The sequence below is a fragment of the Spermophilus citellus genome (assembly GCF_964194105.1).
Source record: "Spermophilus citellus genome assembly, chromosome: 4".
Classification (NCBI taxonomy): Eukaryota; Metazoa; Chordata; class Mammalia; order Rodentia; family Sciuridae; genus Spermophilus; species Spermophilus citellus.
This window is the reverse complement of record NC_138185.1, coordinates 151463229-151490569: the sequence shown is the minus strand read 5'-3', so window position 1 is coordinate 151490569 and position 27341 is coordinate 151463229. Positions and strand designations below refer to the sequence as shown.

Below are 27341 nucleotides of genomic sequence, written 5' to 3'. Positions count from 1 at the left end.
TTTTATAATACAAAGTCAAACTTCATGTAATTTGAAATTGTAAATTAAATCATGACTTTTAAAAATCAATTTGGAGACTATTTCTAACAATACAAACTAAAACTATTTCCATTAAAAAATCAATAAATGTTTGCTTTAAAATAGTCAACTTTTAAAAAGAACCAATAAATAAAGGAAAGCACTAAAAAATAAAATTAAATAACAAGTTTGGGGTTGGAGGTGCAGCTGAAGGGTAGAACACTTGCCTAGCACATATGAGGCCCTAGGTTTAATCCCCAGTACTTGGGGGGGGGGGGGAGGCACGCTTTCTAAAATTAAAGGAAGTCCTGTCTTCAGGAGGAGAAAGATCAAATACTGTTAATGTCTATTTAAAGCTAAGAAAGGAGGATGTTGGCCTGCAATTTCTTGAAGAAATGAAATTGATACAAATTACATAGAACAGAGACTTTGCAAGGGGTCCACAATCAGTGAAGGAGAGACTGAAGTGGGGTAAATCTCCATGTTAACACAATGAGGAAAAACAAAGACACAAAGACTGCAGATTTCCAAATGCCAAATAAAAAGTTTCCATTAAGACTTGCATAACCATGGATTCCCAGATTTGCATTTACAGTTTGTAATCCAGACTACCCACTCCCCACACCTACCAAAAATATTAATGTAAAAATGACTCAAAGGTCATGAAAGCCAAAGACTCTTAGGAAGAAAACAAAATTCCTCCAGAAAAAAAAAAAAAAAATTCCTTCTATCCAGTCTAGCCTGCACAGTACAGTATCTGTAGAAACACTCTTGTAGAAGGTGAACTTCAATCAAAAAAAAGAACAAACAGAATATTCCACCAAGAACTCCAGACAACAGAAAGTGAAAAATTATTAATTTTCTCGATCATTAGAACTGTAAAAGAAATCAGAAAACACTCATTAACACAACAAAAATTAGAAAGACTTGTAGAAACTAAGTAAATTAGGTATCATGTGTGCTGGGTGTGGTGGCTAATCCTTGTAATCTCAGCTACTTGGAAGATAAGGCAGGAGAATCTTGACTTCTAGACAAGCCTTAGCAATTTAGTGAAACCCTGTCTCAAAATAAATTATTAATAAAAGAGTTGAGAATGTAGCTTAGTGGTAGAAGACCTGCCTAGCATTCATGAGGCCCTGAATTCAATCCCCAGTTTTGCCAAAAGGGAAAAAAAAACAAAACGGGTGTATACATAAACACATATGCACAACACACACAAGCACCCATAAATTATAACTAAAGAACTGATAATTATGCAAAGTTAAAGAATAATCAAATGGGAAGACAGATCAGACAAAAACTGACAATGCATCATAAAAGGACACATAGGGAAAATATGAAAGAAACCTTAATAGAAGCATATAATAAGAAGGTCCAATAAATCAAATGGGAATTCAAGGAGAGAAAAGAAGGAGGGGAATATCTGATGAGAAAATGGCTAAGAATTTTCAAAAATTGTTGAAATTCTTAGCCATTATGGATCTCCAATTCAAGAAGGACAACAAAATCTGGGCAGAATAAATAAAGTGTTTTTACATACCTGTAGTAACACTGTATAATTCAAAAGGTGTAAAGCAAGTCTTATAAGCAACACAGGAAAAATTACCTATAAAGGAATAAAATTAGACTCACATTAGCCAGCAATAGAAGCCAGAGGATAATGGAATAAAATCTCTGAAGAAACAATAACCAATAACATAGGACTCTAGATCCAAGCTCAATATTGAAATTTTAATTATCAGAAGTGTCACTATGTGTAACAAAACTGACAGTTAATGTCAGTAAACAATATTTTTATATGAAATATACTAAACTAAAAAAAGTAGTATTTTTAAGTAAGCAGTACACCTCTTCCAACCAAAATATAAGTGAGAATACTCCCATACTCTTTCACATTAGGAATTACTGCTGACCTTTTGTTTTTGTTTTGTTTTAGTTCCTAATACACTTTATAGGAAGCCAGGATAAAGACTGCTAGCCCGTCTACACTCTGGCTCCTCAATCACAAGCTTCCAAGTACAAAGTCACAGCATTTTATAGTCAAGTAGAGCAATTAAATAATACTTGAAAACCTAATTATATTTTCTAAAACCTTGTAATCTATTCTGTAGTCAACATTTCAATTTCTACACTTTCTCAGTCTACACTGGTTTTAATTTTAATATCATTCCACAAACAAATTCCTATCATTGCTATTTAAAAGAAAAGAGATACACAGTCTATATAAACAGCAAAAATGTGAATAAAAACAAAATCTTGAACATGCTCTAAGTACACATAATTTAAACAACTAAAATAGGTCAAAAAATTACTTATGAACTCTTATTTGACTATTAATCCATACAGTGAAGTTAAAGAAAAAGAATCTAAAAATTAAGAAATTTTTCCATTCTGATTTACTGAAATTAAGAGCCATTGTGTTTGCATTCATAAGCATGTGGTCATCATTTCATGAAAATGTACCTCTACAACAATGGATTAAGAAAACATTCGCTAAAAAACTTTTTCTCACTTATTATAAAAGGTTCAGTCTATATTACTCAAAGTTTAAAGTGACTATTTATCTATGTTCTTTCCCATCTATCTTCTAGGAGCCCCACACAGTGCCAGATGCATCACACTGTCAAGTTTGTTGCATCCATTATAATCTTGGGAAGAAAAAAGAGTTTTACTTTTCTGAATTAAATAATTTTACATAGGCAGTCCTTGTAAGTCTTCACCTTCTTTCATAATGCAATTTCATAAATACAGTGTACACCAATCCTATTTGTATTCACTAGTACTATGAACCACAAAATCAAGATGTTTTAGTATGATATGGTCTTTAAAGCCACAAAAGAACAGAAAAAAATCAGAAGTATATAATTACTATGAATTGGAAATAAGTGTAATTTACATTTTGACACACTGAAATTTATAATGTCAAAAAAGTTTATTAAAAAACCCTTAATAAAATATTGGCAATCCATATTCAAAAACACATTAAGAAGACGGTACATCATGATCAAGTTGTTTTCATCCCAGAGATGCAGGACTGGTCTAACTTATACAAATCAATAAATGTAATTCACCACATAAATGTAATTAAGGACAAAAACCACATGATTGTTTCAATAGATAAAGAAAAAGCCTGTGAATTTGGTGTCAACATACCTTATATAATCAGAGATATGATAAATTATGGTATTATGGTGTATTAAGAATTGTAATGCAAAAGTAAATTTAAAAAGAAAAGAAAAAGCCTAGGGTGGGGGGACTGAAGTTGTGGCTCAGCAGTACAGCGCTCGCCTTGCACCTGTGGGGTGCTGGCTTCTAGCCTCAGCACCACATAAAAATAAAGGTATTATGTCCAACTACAACTAAAAAACAAAATATTTTTAAAAAAAGAAAAAGCCTTCGCCAGGCATGGTGGCACACACCTGTAATCTCAGTGGCTCTGGAGGCTGAGGCAGGAGGATCAGGCCAGCCACAGTAACAGTGAAGCACTAAGGAACTCAGTGAGACCCTATCTCTAAATAAAATACAAAATAGGGTTGGGGATGGGGTTCAAGGGTCAAGTGCCCCTGAGTTCAATTCCTGGTATCAAAAAAAAAAAAAAAAAAAAAAAGAAAAAGAAAAAGAAAAAAGTCTTCAACAAAATTCAGCACCCATTCACATTTAAACCACTTTAGAAACTATAGATAAAGGAACTTCCCTCAATATCATAAAGGCTACATATGACAAACCCAAAATCAACAACATACTGAACAAAGAAAAACAATAATTTCCTCTAAAATCAGGAACAAGACAAGCATGTCCTCTCTCACCACTCCTATTCAGTATAGTTCTTGAAACTCTAGCCAGAACAATTAAGCAAGACAAGGAAATTAAAGGATAACAATAAAAATAATTAGTCAAATGATCCCTGTTGCCAATGACAACATTCTATAAGACCCAAAAATCTCCACCAGAAGACTTCTAGAGCTGATAACCAAATTGAACAAATTAGCAGGATAAAAAATCAACAAACAAAAGTCAACACCTTTCTTTATGAATCTTTCTGCTGAGAAAGAAATAAGGAAAACAATCCCATTCATAATAACCTCAAAAAAATAAAATACTTGGGAATAAATGTGAACAAGGAATATTGTAATGAAAACTACAGAAAAAAAAGAAATCAAAGATGACATCAGAAGATGGAAAGATGTTCCATGTCCTTGGATAAGTAGAATTTTAATATTATCAAAATGACCATATTACCAAACTTAATCAACAGATTCAATGCAAATCCCATCAAAATACTACTGACATTCTTCATAGTTAGAAAAAAATTTCTAAAACTCATACTGAAGGACAGCTAAAGCAATACTAAGCAATAAGAACAATGCCAGAAGCATCAATACCTAATCTGGAATTATACTACAGAACTATAATAATAAAAACAGCATAGTATTGGCATAAAAACAGACACAAAGGGGCTGGAGTTGTGGCTCAGTGGTACAGCGCTTGCCTAGCATGTGTGTGGCAGTGGGTTCAATTCTCAGTACCACATGTAACTAAATAAAAGTCTACTGACAACTAAAAACAATATTTCCAAAAAAAAAAAAAAAAAGGAAAGACATGTAGACCTATGGAACAGAACATAAAACAGAGAAGAACCACTTAGATACAGTTATCTGATTCTTGGCAAAGGTGTAAAAAATATACATTGGAGATAACCTTCAACAAATGGTGATGGGAAAACTGGTTATCCATATATAGAAGAATAAAACTAAATCCCTATTGCTCACCCTGAACAGAAATCAAGTCAAAGTAGATAAAAGACCAGAAACAACTGCAACTTTTAGAAGAAAATACAGGATCAACACTACAACATATGGGTACAGGCACCAACTTTCTTATCAGACTCCCAATCAATAAATGACATGGTTTCAAATTTAAAAGCTTCTGCAGAGCAAGGGAAATGATTAAAAGTAAGAAGAGACAGCCCCCACCAGAATGGGAGAAAATCTTTGCCAGCTACTCTTCCAACAAAGGATTAATATCCAAAATATAAAAAGAATGCAAAAAACTTGAGCTGGGGATATAGCTCAGTGGGTAGAGTGCTTGCCTCACATGCACAAGGCCCTGGCTTCAATCACCAGCACCACAAAAAAAAAAAAAAAAAGATTGCAAAAAATTAACACCAAAAACATAAATAACCTAATCACTAAATGGGCAAATGAATTAAACAGACTTTTTTTTAAAGTAGAAACAAAATGGCCAACAGATATATGAAAAAAAATGCTCAACATCCTTAGCAATCAGGGAAAGGCAATCTTAAATTTCATCTCACACCAGTTAGAATGGCAATCATCAAGAATACAAATATAAAGTTAGGCATCTGATGCATGTTTGCAATCCTAACAACTCAAGATGCAGAACAATCACAAGTTCAAGGCTCATCTCAGCAATTAAGCAAGACCCTGTTGTCAACCTTTTTTTTTTTTTTTTAATTAAGTTTCTTAAAAGAGCTGGGCATGTAGCCCAGGGTAGAACACTCCTGGGTTCCATCCCCAATATCACAAACAAAAAAATAATACAAATTTTAAAAAATGCTGGCAAGGATATGAGGGAAAAGGTTAGTGGGACTGCAAATAGGTATAACCACGTGTGAAGCAATATGGAAATTCCTCAACAATGAAAATGAAACAATCATACAACCTAGATATCCCACTTGGTATTTATTCAAAAGTACTAAAATCAGCATAGTATGGTGATACATGCACACCAATGTTTATAGCAGTGCAATTCAAAATACCCAAGTTAAGGAACCAGCCCAGGTGCTCCAGAAACAGACAAAAAAAATAAAGAAAATGAGACATATAACACAATGGGGTTTTACCCAGCCATAAAGAAGAATGACATCAAAGCATTTGACAGTAAATGAATGAAACTGGAGAACATCATGCTAGACTCAAAGAGTCATGTTTTCTCTCATATGCAGAAACACTACAGATTTAAATTAACCAAACTATGCTATGTGTATATATGAATCTATCATAACGAATTCCACTTTTACGTATATCTATAATGCACCTATTAAAAAAGCAACAAATTAACAGAAAGAAGACTAATAGGTTAGAGAAAGGGGATCAGAATGCAGGTCAAAAGGGAGGGAAAGGGGAAAAAAACACTGGGGATAGGAATGGTGCAAATAATATTATATACACATATGAACATGTCAAAATGAAACCTACAGTTATGTATACAGTTATGTATAACTATAATGTGTTAATAAAAAACATTTTAAAAAGTGGCTCTCTGCTGTTTGTTTTGTGATAGTAGGGTCTGAACCCAGGGCCTAGACCTTTCTAGGCAAAGGTTCTAATAATGAGCTATATCCCTAGCCCTTTTTAATCTTATTTTAAGACAGTGTCTCCCTAAATTGCCCAGGCTGTCCTCAAACTGATGGTCCTCTCAAGTATCTGGGATTACAGGTATCCATCACTCTGCCTGTTGAATTCCATTCTTTTGACAACACTCCTAATAATAAGAAACCTAAGCAAAAAATATTGACAAAAAATGATCTTATTAAGAACCACCTTAGGGAATGAACTCCAAGAAAACATAGTCTTTATGATTTCACTAACTAAATTTCCATAATCTTCAAGTTGGTCTAAGTTAACATAATTTAAACACTGTATACCTTCAAAACTGTGACTGCAAAGACTCCTTCTTCCAGACAACAGAAATGAGTTAAGAGCCTGAATGGTGATCACTATGAGAAACCTAAAATACAGCCACAAGTAAAGGCCCCTATTCGGTGGCTTTCCTGCTGGATATTTTCCTTAGAAACCATGTTACACAACAGCTCTACTACTCTGCAAAGATAGAACTTGTCTTCAACACAGTGCATAGTTGCCACAATCCTACATGTCAAATTCCATGAAATGCTTCTGCTTTTTTCCAAAATAGTTAAGGGGGAGGGGGCTAAATCTAGACAATGCCATTAACTAAAAAAATGTAGGTGTATGAAAGTCACCTGTTATAAACCAGCCACTACAAAGAGAAATCATTTCAATGTCTTATTTTTAATAAAAAGGTTACTATATCAAGAAAACCCAATGCATATTATATAATGTCTGATTTTGGCAGAATACTTAATATGATACCATTAAGGACAAAATAGTTAAGTGCTGAATATAACTGAATAATAGCATAAAAGGAGAAATACTTTAAAAGTTAAAAACAATCATACCCCAAAGTTGCTAATTAATGGTTTGTAAGGTAACTTAATCATATATCAAAGTACTCTGTTCTTAGCCTGACCTTACTAATATCTTAATCAACTGCTTGGATAAACATAAGCCTGCTGGTTTATAAATGATGTGATGAACACAAGGATGAGAACAAAAGGCAAATCAATTCATGTTTCATAAAACAAGATCATTTCACTCTTTGCTATCCTTGGCTACTCTTTCAGTTACCTACTTGGAATACCAGAAATTTCAACAGCTTCTTCAGTTCAGTTCACATAATTGTTCAATTAGCTGGTTTTCAAGCAATGAACTTTTTATTAATGATATCTATACACACAATATTCTATAAAGAGTGAAATTTAGACATTATTATTTCAGGCAGACACACCTAACATTTCATTCAACATAACAGTTTCCAGTCAGAGTATATCATACATAATATGTGCTGTATGTCATATTTGGAAGAACCCAGACATTCTGCTTTATATACATAAGAGACTACAAAGTCGTCTGTCTTCTGTACATGTGCTCTATTTTCACACTGTTTAAAGGATTTGTGTTTAGCCTTTATAATGTTTTTCTGCACCACAACTTACCTTTTAAGTGCAAATTAAAAGTAAGATAACTGTGAGATCCAAAATGGTTGAAACTGTTGAAGGAAGTTGTAGAGAAAGAACAGACTTTTGAAAAATGACACCCGACTAACCACCACCACTCACTATCCAGTTTTCTCTTTCTACTTTGGCAAATGCAATGAAATGAAAAGATTTCATTATATCAAAGTACATTTTATGTAAAAGGTATACTTTCTTCGAAACTGTTTATAATTACTAACTCATCTTCACAGTTGGATTAATATTTACCTACATAAGAAAACTAGTAGAAATGTTACACACATAATTTCCCACTGAAATTAATGTAAATACTTTCACTTAATGGTTTTTCACTTAATAGCCAGGTTTCCAAAACTGAATTCAAGTCATTAGACATGTGATTCTCAAGTTTGAGATACCTAGCAATAATAGTTCAGATAACAAGAGATACCAACCCTACCTCATAAAAGAATAAACTCTATTTAGCTTGACTTGGACTATCAAAACTACAAAACAAACTGAAAAAACAGAATGAGTAGATCAACTAGCAGGAACAATAATCACACCAAGGCTAAACAATATGAACTGTTATAATTATAAATTATTGTGATACTCAAATCAAATTGGTTCTATAGAGTTGAATAGAATCCAACAAGATTGAAAAATGACATTTTTAAGCAAAACTAAACTATTCAGGATACAGTGATTACCCAGAATACATAAAGCTGGGCTTCAAAATACAAGTGTTAGATATGAGTTGTCCCCCACAATGCAAGAATTTTCAGAGGTAAAATGATTATACAATGAAAGGTATGACCTAATCAAGTGGATTAATCCACTGATATGGATTAACTGAGTGATAACTGTAGGGAGGAAGTAGGTCACTGGGGATATGTCTTTGGGGTTTATATCTTGTCCCTGCGGACTGGAGTTCATTCTCTGCTTCATGGTTGTCATGTCCTAAGCTGCTTTCCTCCACCCATACCCTTCTACCATGATGTCCTGCCTTGGGTCCTGAGCTATGAAGTCAGTTGACCATGGAATGACTGAACCTCTAAAACCATGAGCCAAAATAAACTTTTTTTCCTCTAAATTGTCCTTGTCAAGTATTTTGGTCACAGTGAGGAAAGGCTGACTAAAATAATAATTTAAGTAGGTAAAAATGAAGAAGATGGGAAGACCTTTTAATAAGGATACTTCCATTCCAAACACTAAGTAATGGCATGAAATATAAAAAGAGATATTTAAAAGACAGAAACTCAAAACTAAGATAATCACCTCACTAGGTCAGAAACGTAATTAAAATCAAAACTATCAACCATATTTAAAATGGAACAGAGATAAAAATGAATGGAGAGGAGGGCTGGACACTGGCTCTGAAGTAGGCAAGTCAGAAATTTACCTCCTAAAGTAACAGCAACAGAATAGAACCAGGTTCAATGTTTGACACCAAGGGGCAGGAGGCAGGGATTGGTTTTGCAGTTTGTAAAAAGAGCTTTTTTTTTTTTTTTTTTTTAAGGTGGGAAGAAGAAAGGAGTAGAAAAAAAGTATGAAAATCAACTTGCAAACCCAGTATATGGAGCTACAGTTTTACATAAGTTCTGAGCCAGAAGTGGAAAAGAAAAAACACCCAGTCTCATAATAAATTTTAAAAAATCAACATTTGGGGCCTGGCACTATGGTGCTCTCCTATAATCCCAACAACTCAGAGGCTGAGGTAAGAGGAGTGCAAGTTTGAGGCCAGTCTCAGCAACTTATCAAGGTCCTAAGGAACCAAGTAAACCCCATCTCAAAATTCTAAAATAAAAAGGGCTGAGGATGTAGATTAGTGGTAAAGTGCCACTGGGTTAAATACCCAGTATCAAAATTTAAAAATTTTAAAAATCAACATTTGAGACACTGAAGCAAGAGGATCCCAAGTTCAAGACCAGCCTCAGCAAATCAGTGAAAACACGTCTCAAAATTTTTAAAAGGGTTGGGAATGTAGCTCAGTGCATTTGCCTAGCAGGTTTGAGGCCCTAGGTCCAATCTCCAGTATTATAAAAAACAATTATTATTTGAAGTCAACTATCAAACCAGAGCTCACATCTTCCCCATCTGCTTTGTAAACATTTTTTTGTTTTTCTGTGACTGATATACTTCCTGTCTCCTTTCATCTACCAACCCTGCATTTCTTTGTTGTTCAATTTTTTGAATGGGAATGGGGACAACAGGTAGCTATCAATTTTCTAAATCTGAATTTGGTTGATGATATCCCCACAGTGTTTAACAAAATTTTTTGTCTTTTCTATTTCTTGTCAACTGGTACTTGAGTTTAAAGGCTAGATCAAATTTCAGGGTTCTGAGTACAAAACCAACATGCAGTGTGACAGATTTTCTTTGGAAAGAACCTAATATTTGGACATCTCTTTGTATATTAATAACTATCAGTGATCTTTGTCTAGATCTTATTCATTAGAAGATACAAAATGGGGATATTCTAAGTAGATCACTCCTTTATTAGCTTGAATACATCTATAGAAACTTTTTGCATGACCAATTCAGTTATCCAAATACAGGAAAAATAGGTTAAATGCTTATTTCTCTTTAGTTGTCAAAATAATGAGCTGGTACAACAACCACCAATAACAAGACTTTCTTTTTTTTTTTAATCCAAAACACTAAGAATTTTAACAAGAAAAAACAAATCATCAATAAAACCATCAATTCATACTATATGGTATTGATTTCATGAAATAGTCTAACAAAGTTTTTTTTTTCCGTATTTTACAACTGTAATAGAATATTCCAACTATTCTGTACAAGTTGAAAACACTGTATTCAGGCACAAATATGTTAGCAGGTAAGGCTGCACACACTCTACACATCTGGTATGGACACAGTTATCCCCAGCTGCCAGAGACCAGCACCACCACATACTCAGAAACATCAAACTAGCTGCCAATTGGTCAACCTCACCCAGAGCTTTTAAGACAAAATAAGTGGTAGGGTCCAAAGATGGGGTTGCTGAGAAAGCAAGATATAACTTCCACTGTTGCCTAGTCCTCACTAGAGGATGAGGAACCCTGGCCCTTTGGCTACCACCGACACCAACAGCAGAACCAGTTGTGTGTGTCACAGAACCAGCTCCTGCCCTCAGCAGCACCACAGGAAGCAGTGCTCCCACTGGAACACACTCTGGTGACCAGCCATTAACCAGGTCTCACTAACAGGAAACATGAGTGGCAGCGTGAGTTCAAAGTCCTCCAAGCATCAATGAATAAATATGAGGATGGGATACTAAGCTCCTGCCTCAAAGGTGTATGCCACAACCCACCCATTCCCTTGAAAACTACAACGCAAAAAAAAAAAAAAAAAAAAAAAAACTCTAAAAACTGAGATTGCCAGGATGCCAGAGCTATAGCAGCTCTCAGCAGGCTCAGTATCATCAAAAGTGTGAGTTCCTCAAATCAAAGCAGGGCCGTGGGAGGCACATAGGCCCTCCGCCCTACTCCATCCACATGTTCTATGGCCCCCAAGGCAGGCCTGGAAAAGCGCAAAGCTGCAGGTACCAGAACAGAACCTAAGGAAATTTCAAAGTCATGCATTTGAAAGTGCATTAGATGTTATGAGCACTGTCCATGTGCTGCAGCAGAACCAGGCACATCCTGGCAGCTGTCCACTGGTGCCAACCAGGCCATAGCTTCTCAGTGTGACTTGTACTCTGCTGCTGGCTGGGCTCTTTCTTGGGGTTAATTTTGGCATCATCCTCATCTTCCTTCTCTCCTTCTTAGCCTTCTTCAAAATTGTCATCATCCTCCATGGTCTCTCCATTGAAACAGAGCACAGCCCAGGCACTATCCACTGACAGAAGTGTCCAATCTCAAAATTAGAGGCTCACGTGAACTCAGAATTTTCATCCAGTGAGTCTCCATTCCCCGAGGCTTTCAGAGGACTAAAGGTGAAAAATGACTCATTGGGGACTTGCTGAGTGATGGTCCTAACAGTGCCCTGGCCCCTTGTGCTTCTAGCTTCTTCTTGATGGTCTTGACCATGACGTTTCTTCCTTTCTTCCAGACAATGGTACACTCATCGCAGTCCACTATTTCGGGACCTTCAAAGGTGAAGGGGTCAGCCCTGTCGTGCCCTGACTTCATCAACAAGAGAGGTTTTTAAAGAAAAAGTTTACAAAACAAAATTGAAACAGGTAGATTTGAAAAAGCAATCCAAAATCTAAGAAATGAAAATTGTGCATACTGGCATAGAGACTCAAATAGATGGAATAAAGTCTAGACTGGACTGGGTAGAGGAAAGGTTCAGTAAATTGCTAATTCTACTGAATTCACCGAGTACAAGGCACAGGAAATAAAAAGAAAAAAATAAAGCATTTAAGAGACACCAACGATAAACCAAGAAACTCCAACATAGGTCTATTGAAAGGTAAGAAAATGAAAATAACAAAAGCAATTATGAAAATAACAAAAGCAATTATGTATTTAAAGAGTTGAGAATTTTCCAAAATTGAAGAAAACATTGGTTCCTCAGACTATAAATATGCTCTGCAGTTGCAACTGTATATATAAAAATTTATTCACACTTCAATAGCACTGTGGTGAAAATGACAAATACTAAGCACTTTATCAAATGTCCACAACAACTTAAGGAAAACACATGAAAATATTAGCATCATTTTGAAATGTTTACAAATCTCAATGTCATAGGGATTGAGTTGGAGACTACTAAAGTTTACTGAACAGGGTTGGGGATATAACTTCAGAGGTACACAGCTTGCCTGGCAACATGGAGCCATGGGTTCAATTCCCAGTACCACCAAACAAGAGGTAATAGAGAGTTTACTGAACTATCCATACTTTTATTTTGTTGGTACATTTTAATTATAAATAATGTTGGAATTCATTGTAACAATTGGTACATGCAAATAGCATACTTTTTAAAACATTCCGACATAGTTATTTTCTTATAGCTCTAGAAGCAAAGTGTAGATGCAATCCTCAAAATGACCCTATATTGTTCGAGCAAACAATTAAGAATTACTTCAAGGCATCTAGTAAACAAATATATTTTAGCCTTTAAAAAAACCTGAAATATTAAGCAATAAAAAACGTGGAGAAAAGTAAACAGCTTGAGAGAGAAGAAATTTAAAAAGAACTTCAGGGAATAATTCTCAGACAATATAAAAAATAATTTAGGACAAAAACCCAAGGCTATCTTTCTAAACTTGAGGTAGAAAAAGATGTCTTAAAATGGAACACAAAGTATAAATCACAAAAGGAAAATACTAATAAATTAAAAACTCTTTAAGTTATTATTAATAGAGACAACATAAAAATAAGACCAACCACAAAGTGGGAGAAGACATTTGTGATACATAATTGACAAAGAATTAGTATTCAGAACATATAAGGAACTCCTACCAGCCAAAAAGAAAACAAACCACCCAAGAGAAAAATGAACAGCCATTTCTGAGAACAAGAAACAAAAATGTCCTGCACAGATAAAGATCTTATTATCTTGAAAAGATAAAGGTTTTTTTAGATACTAGAAATTCAAAAATCTACTAGTATCAATGCATACAGAACAGATTCTCCCACTTGAGTTTTTACCGGTGTCAAGTATAGGCATAAACGTGGAGACTATTATAATACATACTTACTGGCAAGGGGAATAAATGGTACATTTACACTGGAAAACAACACTGAAAAACAATTTGGCATTACCTAGTAGAGCTGAAAATGTACTATCCCCACAATCCAGCAATTTCGTTCCTAACTAGATATAAGCACTAAAATCATTTATTCAAACTGTAAATCTCAATTCATTAGTGGATAGCAAAAATCAACATAGTGAGTCTTAACTAGCATTTTTGTTTTTAACAAAACAATAGTAAGAACCTCAATACTAAAAGGTTGATTTTTAAGTAAATTTTGTTGCATGTGTGTACCTAAAAATGTACTGACTCATAATGTCAAATGAATTCTTATTGTGAATGGTTAAAAAAAAAAAGTTTGAAAAAGCACTATCCTGGAGACAATTAAGTGCACTAATGTACCTATGCAAGCGGCATTGCATATAACAACAACAAAAAAAAAAAAAAAAGAAAAGGGAGGGAACACCTGGAAACCCAAACCCATCAACAGGAAACAGATAAATTGTAAAATATTTACACCATGAAATCCCATGAGAAGTGAACGTAAATGAATTAGAGGTATACACAACATGGTCAAAATCATATCCATAAAGTCATCTATAAAGTCTACAAATAAACTCATACAAAAGGGTCACATTTCCAGAGTTCAAAAAGATACAAAACAAAAATAGGTTAGATATATAAGTAGATGTGGCAACATGAAAAGCAAAGGTAAGAAAAACATTGATTACTTGGAGAGGGGGTGGGGCACGACAACAAAGAGTATACAAAGGAATAAAAGGAAAATATTCTTGAACTGGATATTAGGTACAGACTATTCATTGTATCTTTGTATCTTATACATAATTCACAAATATTTTATATGTAAAAGAAAAAACTTAAAAAGCTGAGAGAAACACATACAGACAGGCGTTCAGTACATGAGAATTTTACTTTTAATCTTTAAACTATACAAACATTCTGTACTCTTGTACTTCTAATTATTTAATATTTAATTTCAAGTAGAAAGAGATAAATGCAAATTAAAGCAGACAGGTAAATATGGTATAACCCTCCCTACTCATTTAATCTACACAATTATGATAACAGTGCTGAATAACTTTAGAAAAGTTATACTTTGGAACAAAGTTTTCCCCCAAAAAAAGAAAAGCAAATAAAAATAAGAATTCTATTTTTAAAAATCTCACAGAAAATGCTTAGGGTTTTCTTGACTTAATACAAAGCGACCGTAGGAAATTAGATGGACACAGCAACAATAAATAAATAAATAAATAAATAAAGCTTCTCTTTACACAAAAGACATAATATTATAAGTATTAAATGCTACTGGGACTTTTTGCCTAAATGAAGGTTAAATAACAATAAAAGGATATGAAATGTATACCTATTTATACAAAGTAAATAATGCTAGAAGATTAGATTTTGTTCAGACTTAAATCTGAACAAAAATTTTTATTAAATCGTAACAAAAATTCAGTTTTGCTCATTTTACAACTAAGTAAAATACGAATGATTTATTTTCTCCCCCTATCTCCAGACAAGGTAAATGCATGGGTTATATCTTATAGGTAATTCTAAGGTTAATCTTAAATGTACCCAAAACTTCACATTCAGAAATACTTCCTTCAAATTAAAACGAAATCCAATTTTGGGGACCAAAAACAAAACAAGCAAAAGAACTAAGCCACCTTTACAACGGATCCAAATTAAAACTTAAAATTACTGTAAACATTTAACACAAATGAAGTAGTTTAAGAAATGATTCCCCAGTCATCAGGGAGAGTACCAACCACAAAGATTATTATAAAGCACATTATCTGAAACTGTATCCAGAAATAATGACAAGCTTAAAATTTTCACTTCATAGAAATCATGACATTCACCCAACCTTAGACATCCAGATATGAAAACTATGTAAAATAATTATAGAACATATTTCAAATAAATGTGACTTTCCAATAACCTAGGTAAATAGAGGTGTATAGATAAATAAATTCATCCTGAATTTGGATATTAAAGATTAAGTTTTTTTTAAGAGAGAGAGAGAGAGAATTTTTTATTATTTATTTATTTATTTATTTTTTAGTTTTTGGCGGACACAACATCTTTGTTTGTATGTGGTGCTAAGGCTCGAACCCTGGCAGCATGCATGCCAGGCGAGTGCGCTACCGCTTGAGCCACATCCCCAGCCCAAGAAAAGTTTTAAATGCTCATCAACATAGCATTTGGGACATTATGGCACTTTCCATGTAAAAACCTTAACTTTGTCCAAATTTATTTCAAAGATTAACTGGATCTAAACACATGAAATCCCTTATTTATACACAGATTCCACTCAGAATAATTAAATTACTGATCAATAAAATTAACTGAAATACAGAAGTATTTTGCTGAAATTGGGCTTTGAATTGCTTTCCATTCCACTCTTCCAAAAGTAAATCTGAAACTCTATCCCATAAGGTTTCACTTCATATGGCATTTCAAATACGATTCAATTACCCACGCTAATGGAGGGATGGCACAAATGACAATTATCAGTGAGTTCCCCAATTATTTTCAAAAATCAGGCCATCCATTCATTCAAAGTGATCATTACCTAAGTGCCAGAAAAATACAGTCCACAGTAATGAACAAGACAAAGTTCTTACCTCATTCTTATAGGTGAGACAACCATTAAGCATATAAACAAACATATATTGTAGTATCAGGAACTGACTAAAGGTGCAATGAAGAAAAATAAAGCTGAGACAAAGAATAGAGGATATGTGTTTTAGGTAGGGTGATCAGCATTGGCCTTTCTGAGATAACCACTGAACAATGTCCATAAAACCATAAGCAACCCATAATGTACATACATAGGAACTGACACAAAAAAATTCTTGCAAACTACCCATTGCTTTCCATATAACAAAAACATGAAGCATTTCATTTTAAGTAGCTTTTATTATTTTTTATTATTTTCTCCACTTGAAAAACTTTCTAACCTTCAAATTTAAGTCATTAATTTCAAAAGTTAATATTCTCTTACGAGGAAAAAAAATCTTTGTTATCTTTATTTTGCTAACACCTAACACCAGACAAATCATACTTTAAAAATGGTTTCCACCTGAAGCATTTTTACAAAACAGCTCAATGATAAGAATGGACTCTAAAATCAGCATAACTCAGTTAAAATGCAGGTTCTTCCTCTCCTCTGCTGTCTCTGGGCAAACTATTTAACCTCTCACCCTAGTTTCCAAACAATATCTACCTCACAAGATTGTTAAAAGGATTAAATGTGATACTGTTCATAAAGTATTTACAGAGCCTGACAGCAAATAAGCACTCTAAAGTTAGCTATCACTTATGTAGCAACTACCAAGATAAGAACATACTTCCTTAATGAGCCTCAGGCAGGTTAAGATAAAATCACACATGCAATAAGTGGTACTAACTTCCAAAGCCAAATTTAAGTCTTCAGACTCCCTAGAACTCATATTCTCTCCAATATACAATTATATAATTAAAGAACTCAGCAATAAAGAACTTGCATAAAATCTTAAGAATTAATAAGATCTAAATACATCTCCTAACTACTAACTCAGCTTATTACAAACTGTTTTCTTCGAAAATTCAAATGTGTAAAATGCAGGTGTAATAATAAATAACAATTGTCCACATTTTCCAGTGAGGATAGCATAATGTCACATCTCTTAATAGTGTACTTACAATTCATAAAACTAATTATAATTAACTCTGATAACTAATTGCAAATTTACTCAGAATCAAAGAAATGTGGGTAAATGACATTCTCCTCTACTAATGGTAGGCTCAAAAATTCTATGACACCTCTGAAAAACAAAAAGTGTTAGTTTACAAAACCTAAGATAAATCCTTCAGAAGCCCTTGATGAAGAATTGAAAAAATCTAGAAGTACTTTTGGAATTTCTTAGTGCCTACATTTTCACTCCATTTTAAAGAACCAAATACTATAGGTAATGGATATTGATTTAGGGTACAAATTATGGAAGGAAAAACAGAAGACCTTTTCTCAGCAAAAGAATGATCCCAATAAAAAGACAGACAAATGTTTTATGTACAAACATTTAAGGTGCACATATTATGAGTCCTTGCTTTGGCCAACTTTTTAAGTTATCTAACCAACAGTCTTTATCATGTGGGGGCAGGTAAGGGATTCTCTAGCTCATTAACATCACTCCCTTCTCTAAGGAGTTCCAAAAGCTCCCTGTTACTTTCTTCTGCTCTCCAATGGTTCCTAGAAGAGAAAAGGAGCAAACAGAAAACTACATGCGTCCAAGAATGTGGTATCCATCAAAGGAAGGAACTGAAGGATAAAGACTTAATGCATTAATCTGCCAAGTTCTTACTGACCAACTACTGTGTGCCAAACTCTTAATTTCAATTAGTTCAAAACAAAAAACAAAAAAGCTCTGCCTTCATAGAGATAATATTATGTTTTTGGAGACAGGGAAAAAAGACAATAAACAATAAGAAAACTGCATAGTATGATAGATGACAAGTGCTATGGAGAAAATTGATCAGGGTACAGGAATCAGAAGGGGGTGCCATTTTAAAGAAAATGGCAGCCTTTTTGAAAAATTGACAAAGAGTAAAGACTCAAAGTAGATAAGGGAATAAGCTGTGCAAATACCTTACAGGAAAAATGTTCCAGGGAGGGACAATTTCTAAAGACCCTAGGACAGATAGGAGGGCTGGAGGGAAACAAGCAAGGGGAAGAATGGCAGCTAACTTGAGAAGCAAGGGAGATGAAGGGAATGTAAGTACCCAGGTTCTATAAAGTCTTATGGACTTTTATTCTACATATGAGAAGTCATTGCAGAGTTCTATGAAGTGATATGGTCTAGTTGCTATGTTGAAAAAACTATAGAAAACTTGTATAGAAGCAGAGCAACCAGTTAGGGGGCTAACTGCAGAAATCTAGGCAAGATACAATAATGGCCTGAACCATTCTTATGATTGGTGAGCAGGGTGGTAAAAAGTGACTGGATTCTAAATATATTGTCAAGATAAGAAAGAGCACAATACCAAATCTGAAAAAGATAAGTCAGAGATAACCCCAATTTTTTTTTTTTTTTTTTTGGCTGAACACTGAATGAAGCTGCCATGGGATAAGTTACTGCACCAAAAGTTTATGGAAGTTTATGCTGAGTGTACATACAAGTAGATAGGCCTAACAGGTTGCCTATAGCTCAGGAAGGAAGTTAGGCTGGAGATAACAAATACAGGAGGAGCCATCAGCATGTAAGTATGGAAAGCCATGACACTATATGAGATCATTGGAGGAATATAAAAAGAAAAATAAACAAAAGACAGAACATGTCAACTTTTTTTAAATTTTTTTTTAGTTGTAGATGGACACAATACTTTTATTTGTTTATTTTTATGTGGTGCCAGGGATCAAACCCAGTACCTCACACATGCTAGGCAAGTGCTTTACCACTGAGTCTACAACCCTGGCCCCAAGAACATGTCAACTTTAAAAGTAGAAATTTATCTATAAAGACTGGGGCTGGGGTTGTGTCTCAGCAGTAGAGTGCTTGCCTAGTACATGCAGGGCCCTGGGTTCGATCCTCAGTACCACATAAAAATAAATAAAAAATAAAGATATTGTGTCTGACTACAACTAAAAATTTTTTTAAAAAAAGAAATTTATCTATAAAGATAAAATGAGCAATTAGTAAGGAGAAAACCCAAAAAGAAGATTTTCCCAGAAGAGGAAGACTATAAACAATTTTTTTGTTACATTTAGGATACAAATCACTTTGCTGAAACCAGATTTAAGTTACTGTTAAAAAGTTCTTAATTAGCCTGTAGTAGTTAAGAGGCTATGTAAATTCCAAAACATAAACTTTTTAAAAGGGAGTTGAGCATTTCTTATATAGTTCCTGGGAATATTAAATTTCCCATTAGTCTCTATTAAAACTATTCTTAGTATTAAAATTATCTTACCTATTTACAAATAAAACAAATAAAAGCCTACACCATTTTATAGAAGTAAAAAGAACAGTCTAAACACCTCCCTCAAAGACCAAAAATAGGGGCTACGCTTGTGGTTCAGGGGTAGAGCACTGGCCTAGCACATGCGAGGCCCTGGGTTCAATTCTCAGCACCACATATAAACAAATGAAAAGTATTGTGTTACAACTAAAAAATTAATTTAAAAAAAAAAGACCAAAAATACATTTAAGCATCAATTCAACCACCTGACATAGTTATAAATTGTCTGTTTTCTAGATCTCAGAAACAGAGTTAAGTTAATCAAACTTAACTCTAAATTTCATGGCATCTAAGGATTTTCCCCTTAGTGTTCAATTTTCATTCACATGGGGGGGGGTTATATTTTTATTTGAATAAACATTTTGCCAGTGATTTATATATAAATTACATTTTTCAGATCAGAACATCCTAAATCATGTTCAGAGAACTGAAAGGGGAAGCAATGAAATGCAACTATTTGTTCATAATGATCAATGTCAGTTGTAGAGAAAATTATTTGCTTCTAGCCTTTAAGTATACTTTGTATTTACTTTCAAAGTAACTAAATTTATAAACAGTAGACAGAACAAGCAGCTGATAAGATGTCATCCTCAAATATTCAAATGTTCTCATAAAGCACAGTTCTCTGTAAGTCAGAATCCTAAGAAAGATAAAAACCTTCTTGGAGCCATTAAGTTTATTAACAACTTAAGATTTTTACAAAGTATTGGAAATCTTTTGGATTAAAACTTCCTTTGCAGGCTGGGGTTGTGGCTAGAGCACTTGCCTAGCATGTGTGATGCAGTGGGTTCAATTCTCAGCACACACATAAAATAAAGGTTAAAAAAAAAAAAAAAAAAAAAAAAACTTCCTTTGCTATAAAAATTTATGGTGAGCACATAAATATACATCCAGAGCTAGGTGTGTAGCTCAGAGAGAGAGAGCACTTCCCAGGGAGAGCCTTCGTTCAAAGCCCAACAGCATGAACAAGCATGCATGCATGCATGCGTGCGTGCGTGCGCGCACGCACAAATATTCCAAATATTTCAAGTAAGACTGAAGTTAAGAACTTACCAGCAGTCACAGTCTTGACATGGGTCCTTCAGAAGTTAAGCCTCAGAAAAAAGCCTTCATTTCTTAGGCCCTTTAGAAAAGCCCTAAAACTGACATTTAACATACAATTCTTAAAACCTCTCCCTACCAAAAGCAGATTAAATCCTATAAATTAGCAAATATTTCGGGGTGAGAGATTTTTTTAGGGAAAGCACTCTATTCAGCAGAAGAAACTTCTGATATCAAGGCCAAAGAAATATCTGGATGGAAACAAAATTAAAAACTAATAGCTTTTCATAAATAACCCTGAATCACCAAGAAATAGTTAAATACTGGATATCCTTTATAATCGTGAAGTGTTTAATACACTGAAGAAAATTTTTCAATAGATCTTATTATATTTCAAGTTTCAGTGTGCCTCAGTAAATTAGGAACACCTTATTCTTTCTAGAAACCCATCTGTCAAAGACACTTAAGGTGTGATGAGGGCTATAAAATTAGCAGAGAGATTTTTAACTCAATGTTGGAAGGGCCAGCAATATGGTGTCAGATCCTTGAAAGAAAGAGAGGGGGAAAAAAAAAACCTTGCATTTTTCATATCAAATATGAAAGTCTATACTGCAAAGCATCCAAAAATACAGATCAACTAAAGAGTACTCCAGCGCTGTTCTTGGGAAAATTATCTGAAGTCTCATCAACAACTGCTTTTAACCAAACTGAAGACACTGTTGTCACTTGCCCACTAGGCTAGGTGGGGTGGAAAAGTGCAACCTAATTCATCCAAAATTCAAACTTTTAAGTGAACAGCTACACAATTCCAAGTGTTTAGTTGACCCCCAAGGTGTTTATCTTTATTTAGCTTACTATGAGTGTCTGAATTTGTCAAGCATCTCAAAAAAAAAAAAAAAAAAAAAAAAAAAAAAAAAAAAAAAAAAAAAAAAAAAACAACCCAACTTTTAACAGTTAACTTTAACTGTAGCTTTTTAAGCAGTTCTTATTCAAATAGCTGCTTCGGAATCTGTTTCTGGTACAAGCCCAGCAGAGTTAAGAATTTGGTTTCCTCCCAGACGGAACAGCTAACTTTAAACAGCCCCCTACTAACCTAATCAAGGTTGCACCTAGACAAGGTCAGGACGCCTTGGGGGCCCACCTTCTCTGCTGCACTCATGCTCCTTCACCCGCAGGCGGGGTTGCACACCCCCCACCAGGTGCTGGACTGACAAACGACTGCTCTACACTGCCAGTTTGGTTTTCTTTCGAAGTCCTCCACGCCAAAAACCTCATTGTTGGAAACCGAAGTGGCGGGGAGTGGGGGCGAATCACTGAGGAAGACACACCCCTCGGGGAGAGGAAAGGATAACTTCGCCCGTCTCGGGAGCGGTCCTCTTTTCCCAAACTCTCCCCACGTGCTGCTTTCCCGTCCCGGTTCGCCTCCCACCACTACCTCGGGACAAGCACAGGACAGTGGGAGTGGCTCCAGGGAAGGGGCGAGCACCCGAAAGCGGGTGCCCCAAGTGCCGGAGGGAGCGGCGAGGGCCGAAATTCCAGCATGGCGTAAGCATGGCTCAAGCATGGCCCAGCTCCGGCCCAGGGAGCCGCCGGAGACGCACTCCCTCGGTCCACCGGCTGAGGAGCAGTAATCCGCCTTCCCTCCCGGGGGCCCTTAGGCCCGGCTATAAATAGGCGCCTCGGTCACCCCAAGGCCCTCTCGGGCCGACCTCGCCCTCGGGAGACGTCCCCAGGGGAGTCACCGGCCGCACAGGCAGGCGCCCGCAGAGCCTGGGTCGGGCCTGGGCGGCCCGGCGAGGCAGAGCGGCCCCCCAATCCCCGCCCGCCTTGGGGGTCCGGCCCGGGCAGAAGCCCCGCGGCGGTAACCAGGACCCGAGGCCTAGCCGGCCCGCCGAGTCCGAGTCCCGCGGCCGCGGCCGCGCCCCCCGCCCTCCCCGGGACCCCGCGGCCGGCGCCGCCCTCCCCACGCAGCTCCCGCGGCCGGCGCCGGGCCCAGCGCGGCCTGCTCGCCCTCACCCTGCGCGCTGGGGAAGGAAACCGGGAAGACGCGGCGGCGCCGGCACCACAGCCCGGGCCGCCCGCTCCAAGGCGCCGCCGCCGCAGTCACTCAGGTGCCGTCGCGCCGCCCCGCAGGAAACGGGCGGCTTCGGGGCGGGGCGGCCCCGGCACGTCCCGGCGTCGGGGCGGCGGTGCCCGGAGACCGGCCCCTTAAAGGGACAGGCTTCCGCCCGCCTCGGCTCCGCGCGCCAGCCCGCGCGCGTCGGACCGGCTGCCGGCTGACTTGCGACTACCGGGTTTTCCTGCCGAGACGGGATCCCCCACCTTTGGCGGGTGGCAAACTAGGGTCTGGACGCTCAGCGGAATGACCTTCATTCAGTAGCGCTGCTTTCTCTCTGTCTCCGTCCCCTTTATCCCAAGGCTGGTTTCCTCTTATTCGGCCCTCGCTCCAAAGCACCACCTGGCCCTCATACCGGGTGATTTTTATTTTTATTTAAGCCTTAAATTAATGCTACTAAACTTCTCTCTGCCCGTCCTGGATTTCTCCCTAGAAGTCACAGGAAAACGAAATCCTCCGTTCCTTCCTCCAGAGTTCTTTTACTGAATTTTCCTTCCTTCGGGCAACTCTAGCTCCAAGCAGAGAGAGGAATAAAAACCGACCCAAATAAATTGTGTGCAAATATTATGAAGCTGTTGTGTCTGGCCAGCTGGTGGCCATTTATTAAGCCGGGGTAAATAACGAGAAATTTCAGCAGAAAGGAGGGATTGGACAGAATCCCTGCTTATGTTTGCTTTTTGCTAAGAGGATGGCAGCGAAATTCCTGGTACACGGGCAAATGAAATGTGTTGATAAACATTATTTATTTCTGCCCAGACATGTAAAAAGCACTCCGAACTCTCCTTAAATGATTCAAAGGAAAGTCCAAAATGATTCAAACGGTTCTGGAATGTGGATACAGATTCATGAAATTAGGACTCACCATCAACACTTCCCCCCTGCATCCTGACAAGGTAGGAATAGGAGCAATCTTGAAGGATGGAACTGCGGAACAGTTTATATACCAACAGAATTGCCTTAATCTGTGCTAATTGAAAGTATACTATGCCTTTGTGACCACTTATACATATAAATTTATATTATATATATTTGGGGGAGGGGTGCTGGGGAGTGAACCCAGGGTCTTGGGCATGGGAAGCAAGCACTCTACCAACTGAGCTATATCTCCAGGCCCCCTCTAATTATTTTTTTGTAACCTTTCTAGAGCACCTCCAAAGTTCAGTGAAAACTGAACATTATATGGCACCTTGCAGAGTTGAGATTCCACCAGTCTTCCCTCACTCTGTTCTACAAAGACACATTCTGTCGCATTTGAACTCCAGGAGCATCTTCTTTTTTCCCTTTCTTAGAATTACCCAGCCTCTCAGTGGCTCCAGTGCCCTCAAGACAGAAGATCCAACTTTGTTGGAAAGGGAAGCCATTGGTGTCTTAATACAAAGGGGAAATGTATCATTTCTATAATGGAGTTTAAGGGCTATTGATTAGTTTATAAGCAAATTAGCTAATGTGATTTCCTCAGGTTAGTACTAAAGCCAGTTTTAGGTTAAAATAAAAATTTCTATCATTTTCCTGGCTTTAGTAAAACCACAATATCATTTTAGAAACAGTAATATTTAGGTACACTTATAAAGAAACATGGTTTGCCTAATGTACTGCTGCTTTTAGCTAAGGACCATTTATTTCTGTGTTGCATAGTTTGAAACAAAGGAATATAAATGCATCCAGTGCTTCAGCTTTTGTGAGTAATTGAACTTTGACTTTAAAAGGGAAGTGGTTGGATGCTTCATTCTTTATAAGCTTTCTAATTATTCACATCAAAACAAAAAGATTTATTAGAAATGTTATGCATGGCAAGCCCTATTAGGAATCAAGACCAACACTAAAGTTTTGAAGTGTAATATAGTGTAATATAATTAACTGTAATTAACACATACAATTAACCTAAGATATAATTAACTTCGGCTGCTACTTACTACCCTCCAATGTCACTGAAACCCGTAACTATCTTGCTAAAAAGGATTGGGGCACCCAGCCTTTGAGCTATCTCTTTTAACAACTAAGAAATTGAACTTTAATATACTATAAGGTATAATGTTGTGACCTAAAGAGTACTTCTGTGCCTCTCCTTCCCTCCCCACCCCAAATCTTATTTTACAAAAGTGCAATTCACTGGAGACTATCTTCTGACTTTCCACATATAACAATTCCCTTTGTGCTGAGTTTTGGAAAAGATTTAAAGACACATAGTATAAATCTCTCCAGCAAATGAAGAGAAAGCTGTCTATTCCTGTCTGGTCTAGGATGGACTTCCCAGAAACAGAGTTATGTGGAGATTTAAATAACGTGTGAGTAATACACTACATCTCCTGACACCACCAGATCAGGGATGACAGAGATGAATTTTTATAGGAAGCAAGTCACAGAACTAAAAGTGAAGATTCCAGGTCCACCTTCAGCCAAATAATGGGAGTGAGGAGATTCTTGGAAACTTATCCAGCTGTAGACAAAAAGTAACCAGCTATTCTAACAAAGTATCTGGCACATAAATAGTGGTCTGCATTGTGCTCCTTTGGCATATAGTCTTTTCACGTATGCGATATCCTGTGCTTTCATGACAGATTAAAGATGGCTACAAATTATTTGCCACTTTGAGGATAAAGAGCTGGGAATTGACATCCCCTCTTCTTTAAATCTGGTAGGACTCTGTGATTGCCATCTCTCACACACACACACACACACACACACACACACACAAATGAAGCTTTCTTGAACTACATTACAAACTAAATACCACACTTGGTATACCCAATCACTAACACATGAGGAAGAATAATCACCAAACAAGCCTGAATCTGACCTCACAGAATTCTGACCCCATAAAAATGAAATACCTTTTGTGGGTTATTGTTTTTTAATGGTTTGTCATGCAGTAAAAGAAAAATGGAACAGCTTTCATTTCTTCCACTTCTTTAAATAACTGCAAGAAATATCATTTAAGTCAAAAGGAGTTTCTATGCTGTTGACCATCCCAACAATGTGTAGAATACCTTAATTTTTTAGAAACACCCCATCATTGAAGTATTTAGGAATAAAAAACATGAAATCTATAACTTACTTTTTTAAATATTTATTCTTAAGTTTTAGGTGGATACAACATCTTTATTTTACATTTATGTGGCTGAGGATCGAACCCAGTGCCTTGTGCATGCTAGGCGAGCACTCTACCACTGAGCCACAACCCCAGGCCCCCTATAACTTACTTTTTAATGATTCAGCAAAGATAGGTAAGCAGATAAAGAGATGATCAACCCATCAATCAATAGATAGATGGATAGATAAAAGATAGATAGATAGATAGATAAAAGATAATATGGAAAAATGTCAAAACCTGTTGAGTCTAAAGTGAAGATGTACAGGTACACATTGTACTGTTTTTCAATATTTCTGAATGTTTGATATTTTTCACAATAAAATATTGAGAAAAAATTAAAAAGAAAGAAATGGCTATTGGAGAAAACAAAAAAAAAGTTTAAGGACAACAGTGTCCTTTTCAATCTTTTTTAGAGTGGTTGCATTTCTTTGTAAATACTTGAAGAGCTTATTAACATCTGCCTTGGGGTCTTCTCCATTCTCAAATTCAGTAACTCACAGATCTTATTTTTCCAGTTCTCTGCTCATCTTGAATTCATCTATTAAATGTTTTTCCTGGCTCTCTTTAATAGTAGCTGCTACACTTTTACTAGCAAGATTGCTAAATAACTCCATGGTTGTGGAAGATTATTTAGTGGTTCTTTACTCCTCACATGACAAGTTTTTGTTTGGTAGATGAGATTAGTCTCAGTTGATTAGTGTTAGCTCTTCAATAAGGCCTGAATACAAAATTTTATTCAATTACAAGTGGATCGAGTTTCATAAGGGGAAATACCTCTCTCCTATCACCACTGCACAAATAACCTTCACCCTGAAGGACTGAGCCATGGCCTGAGGAATCAAGCAAGAGAATGTCAATATTTCTGCATAAACCACCACACTGCTGCCAAAAGAAGCTTATAAGATTGTGGCCTTGTAAGACAAATCTGTAGCAATGAATCAAATTAAATCTAATCAGCAAACATTCTCAATGCATACAACATCATGTTAGGTATTGAAATGTAAAATGTTCATTTAAAATTTTCGGTTCTCCAGAATGGTGCTGACTTTTTAAACCACACTTCTATTTGCTGACTCGTATCCAACTTCTCTGTGGTAACTCTTAGATCTTAGCCAGTCCCTGCCTGGTATTTTTCCCCCCTGTAATACAGCATCCCTGTAATTGACCCTCATAAGCTTTGCTCCATTTACTTCTGATCATATGTCTCCAAATTACCAATTTCTTTTGATCTAGATCAACAATTTTTCAAAGCTACCATTTGGTACTTGTTTGGGAAATTTTATATGTATGAGAAAAAGTAAACAGATTCCAAGCTCCATTACAAATCATTATTTTGTGAAGGCTCTAGAATAATTCCTGTGGATGCCAAGTCTCATGACACAAGAGTTCTGGATGTCAGCCCTCTGGGCCTCCTCAGGGACCTCACTCCATCAGCAATGCCCTTTCTGTCTAAATTGTCAACCTTTCCCTCTCTGTCAGCCATTAGTGCAGTCAGGGCTCTTTCCACTTAGATGGAAATAATTTTAAAAGTACTTTCCAGACCACTCCATCTATATTATCCCCTGGTTGGTTGGGTGGTTGGAAAAGAGGTACTTCT

The 27341-nt window shown here is 36.4% G+C and overlaps 1 long non-coding RNA gene across 1 annotated transcript; it reads right to left on the bottom strand.

Moving 5' to 3' along the window:
- Positions 1-1540: 1540 nt before the first annotated feature.
- LOC308648348 lies at positions 1541-23209 on the bottom strand. Its single transcript, XR_014021798.1, has 2 exons — positions 22554-23209; positions 1541-1624 (listed from the first exon to the last, which is right to left on the bottom strand). It is a non-coding gene; the product is annotated as an uncharacterized lncRNA (long non-coding RNA).
- Between the last annotated feature and the right edge of the window lie 4132 nt (positions 23210-27341).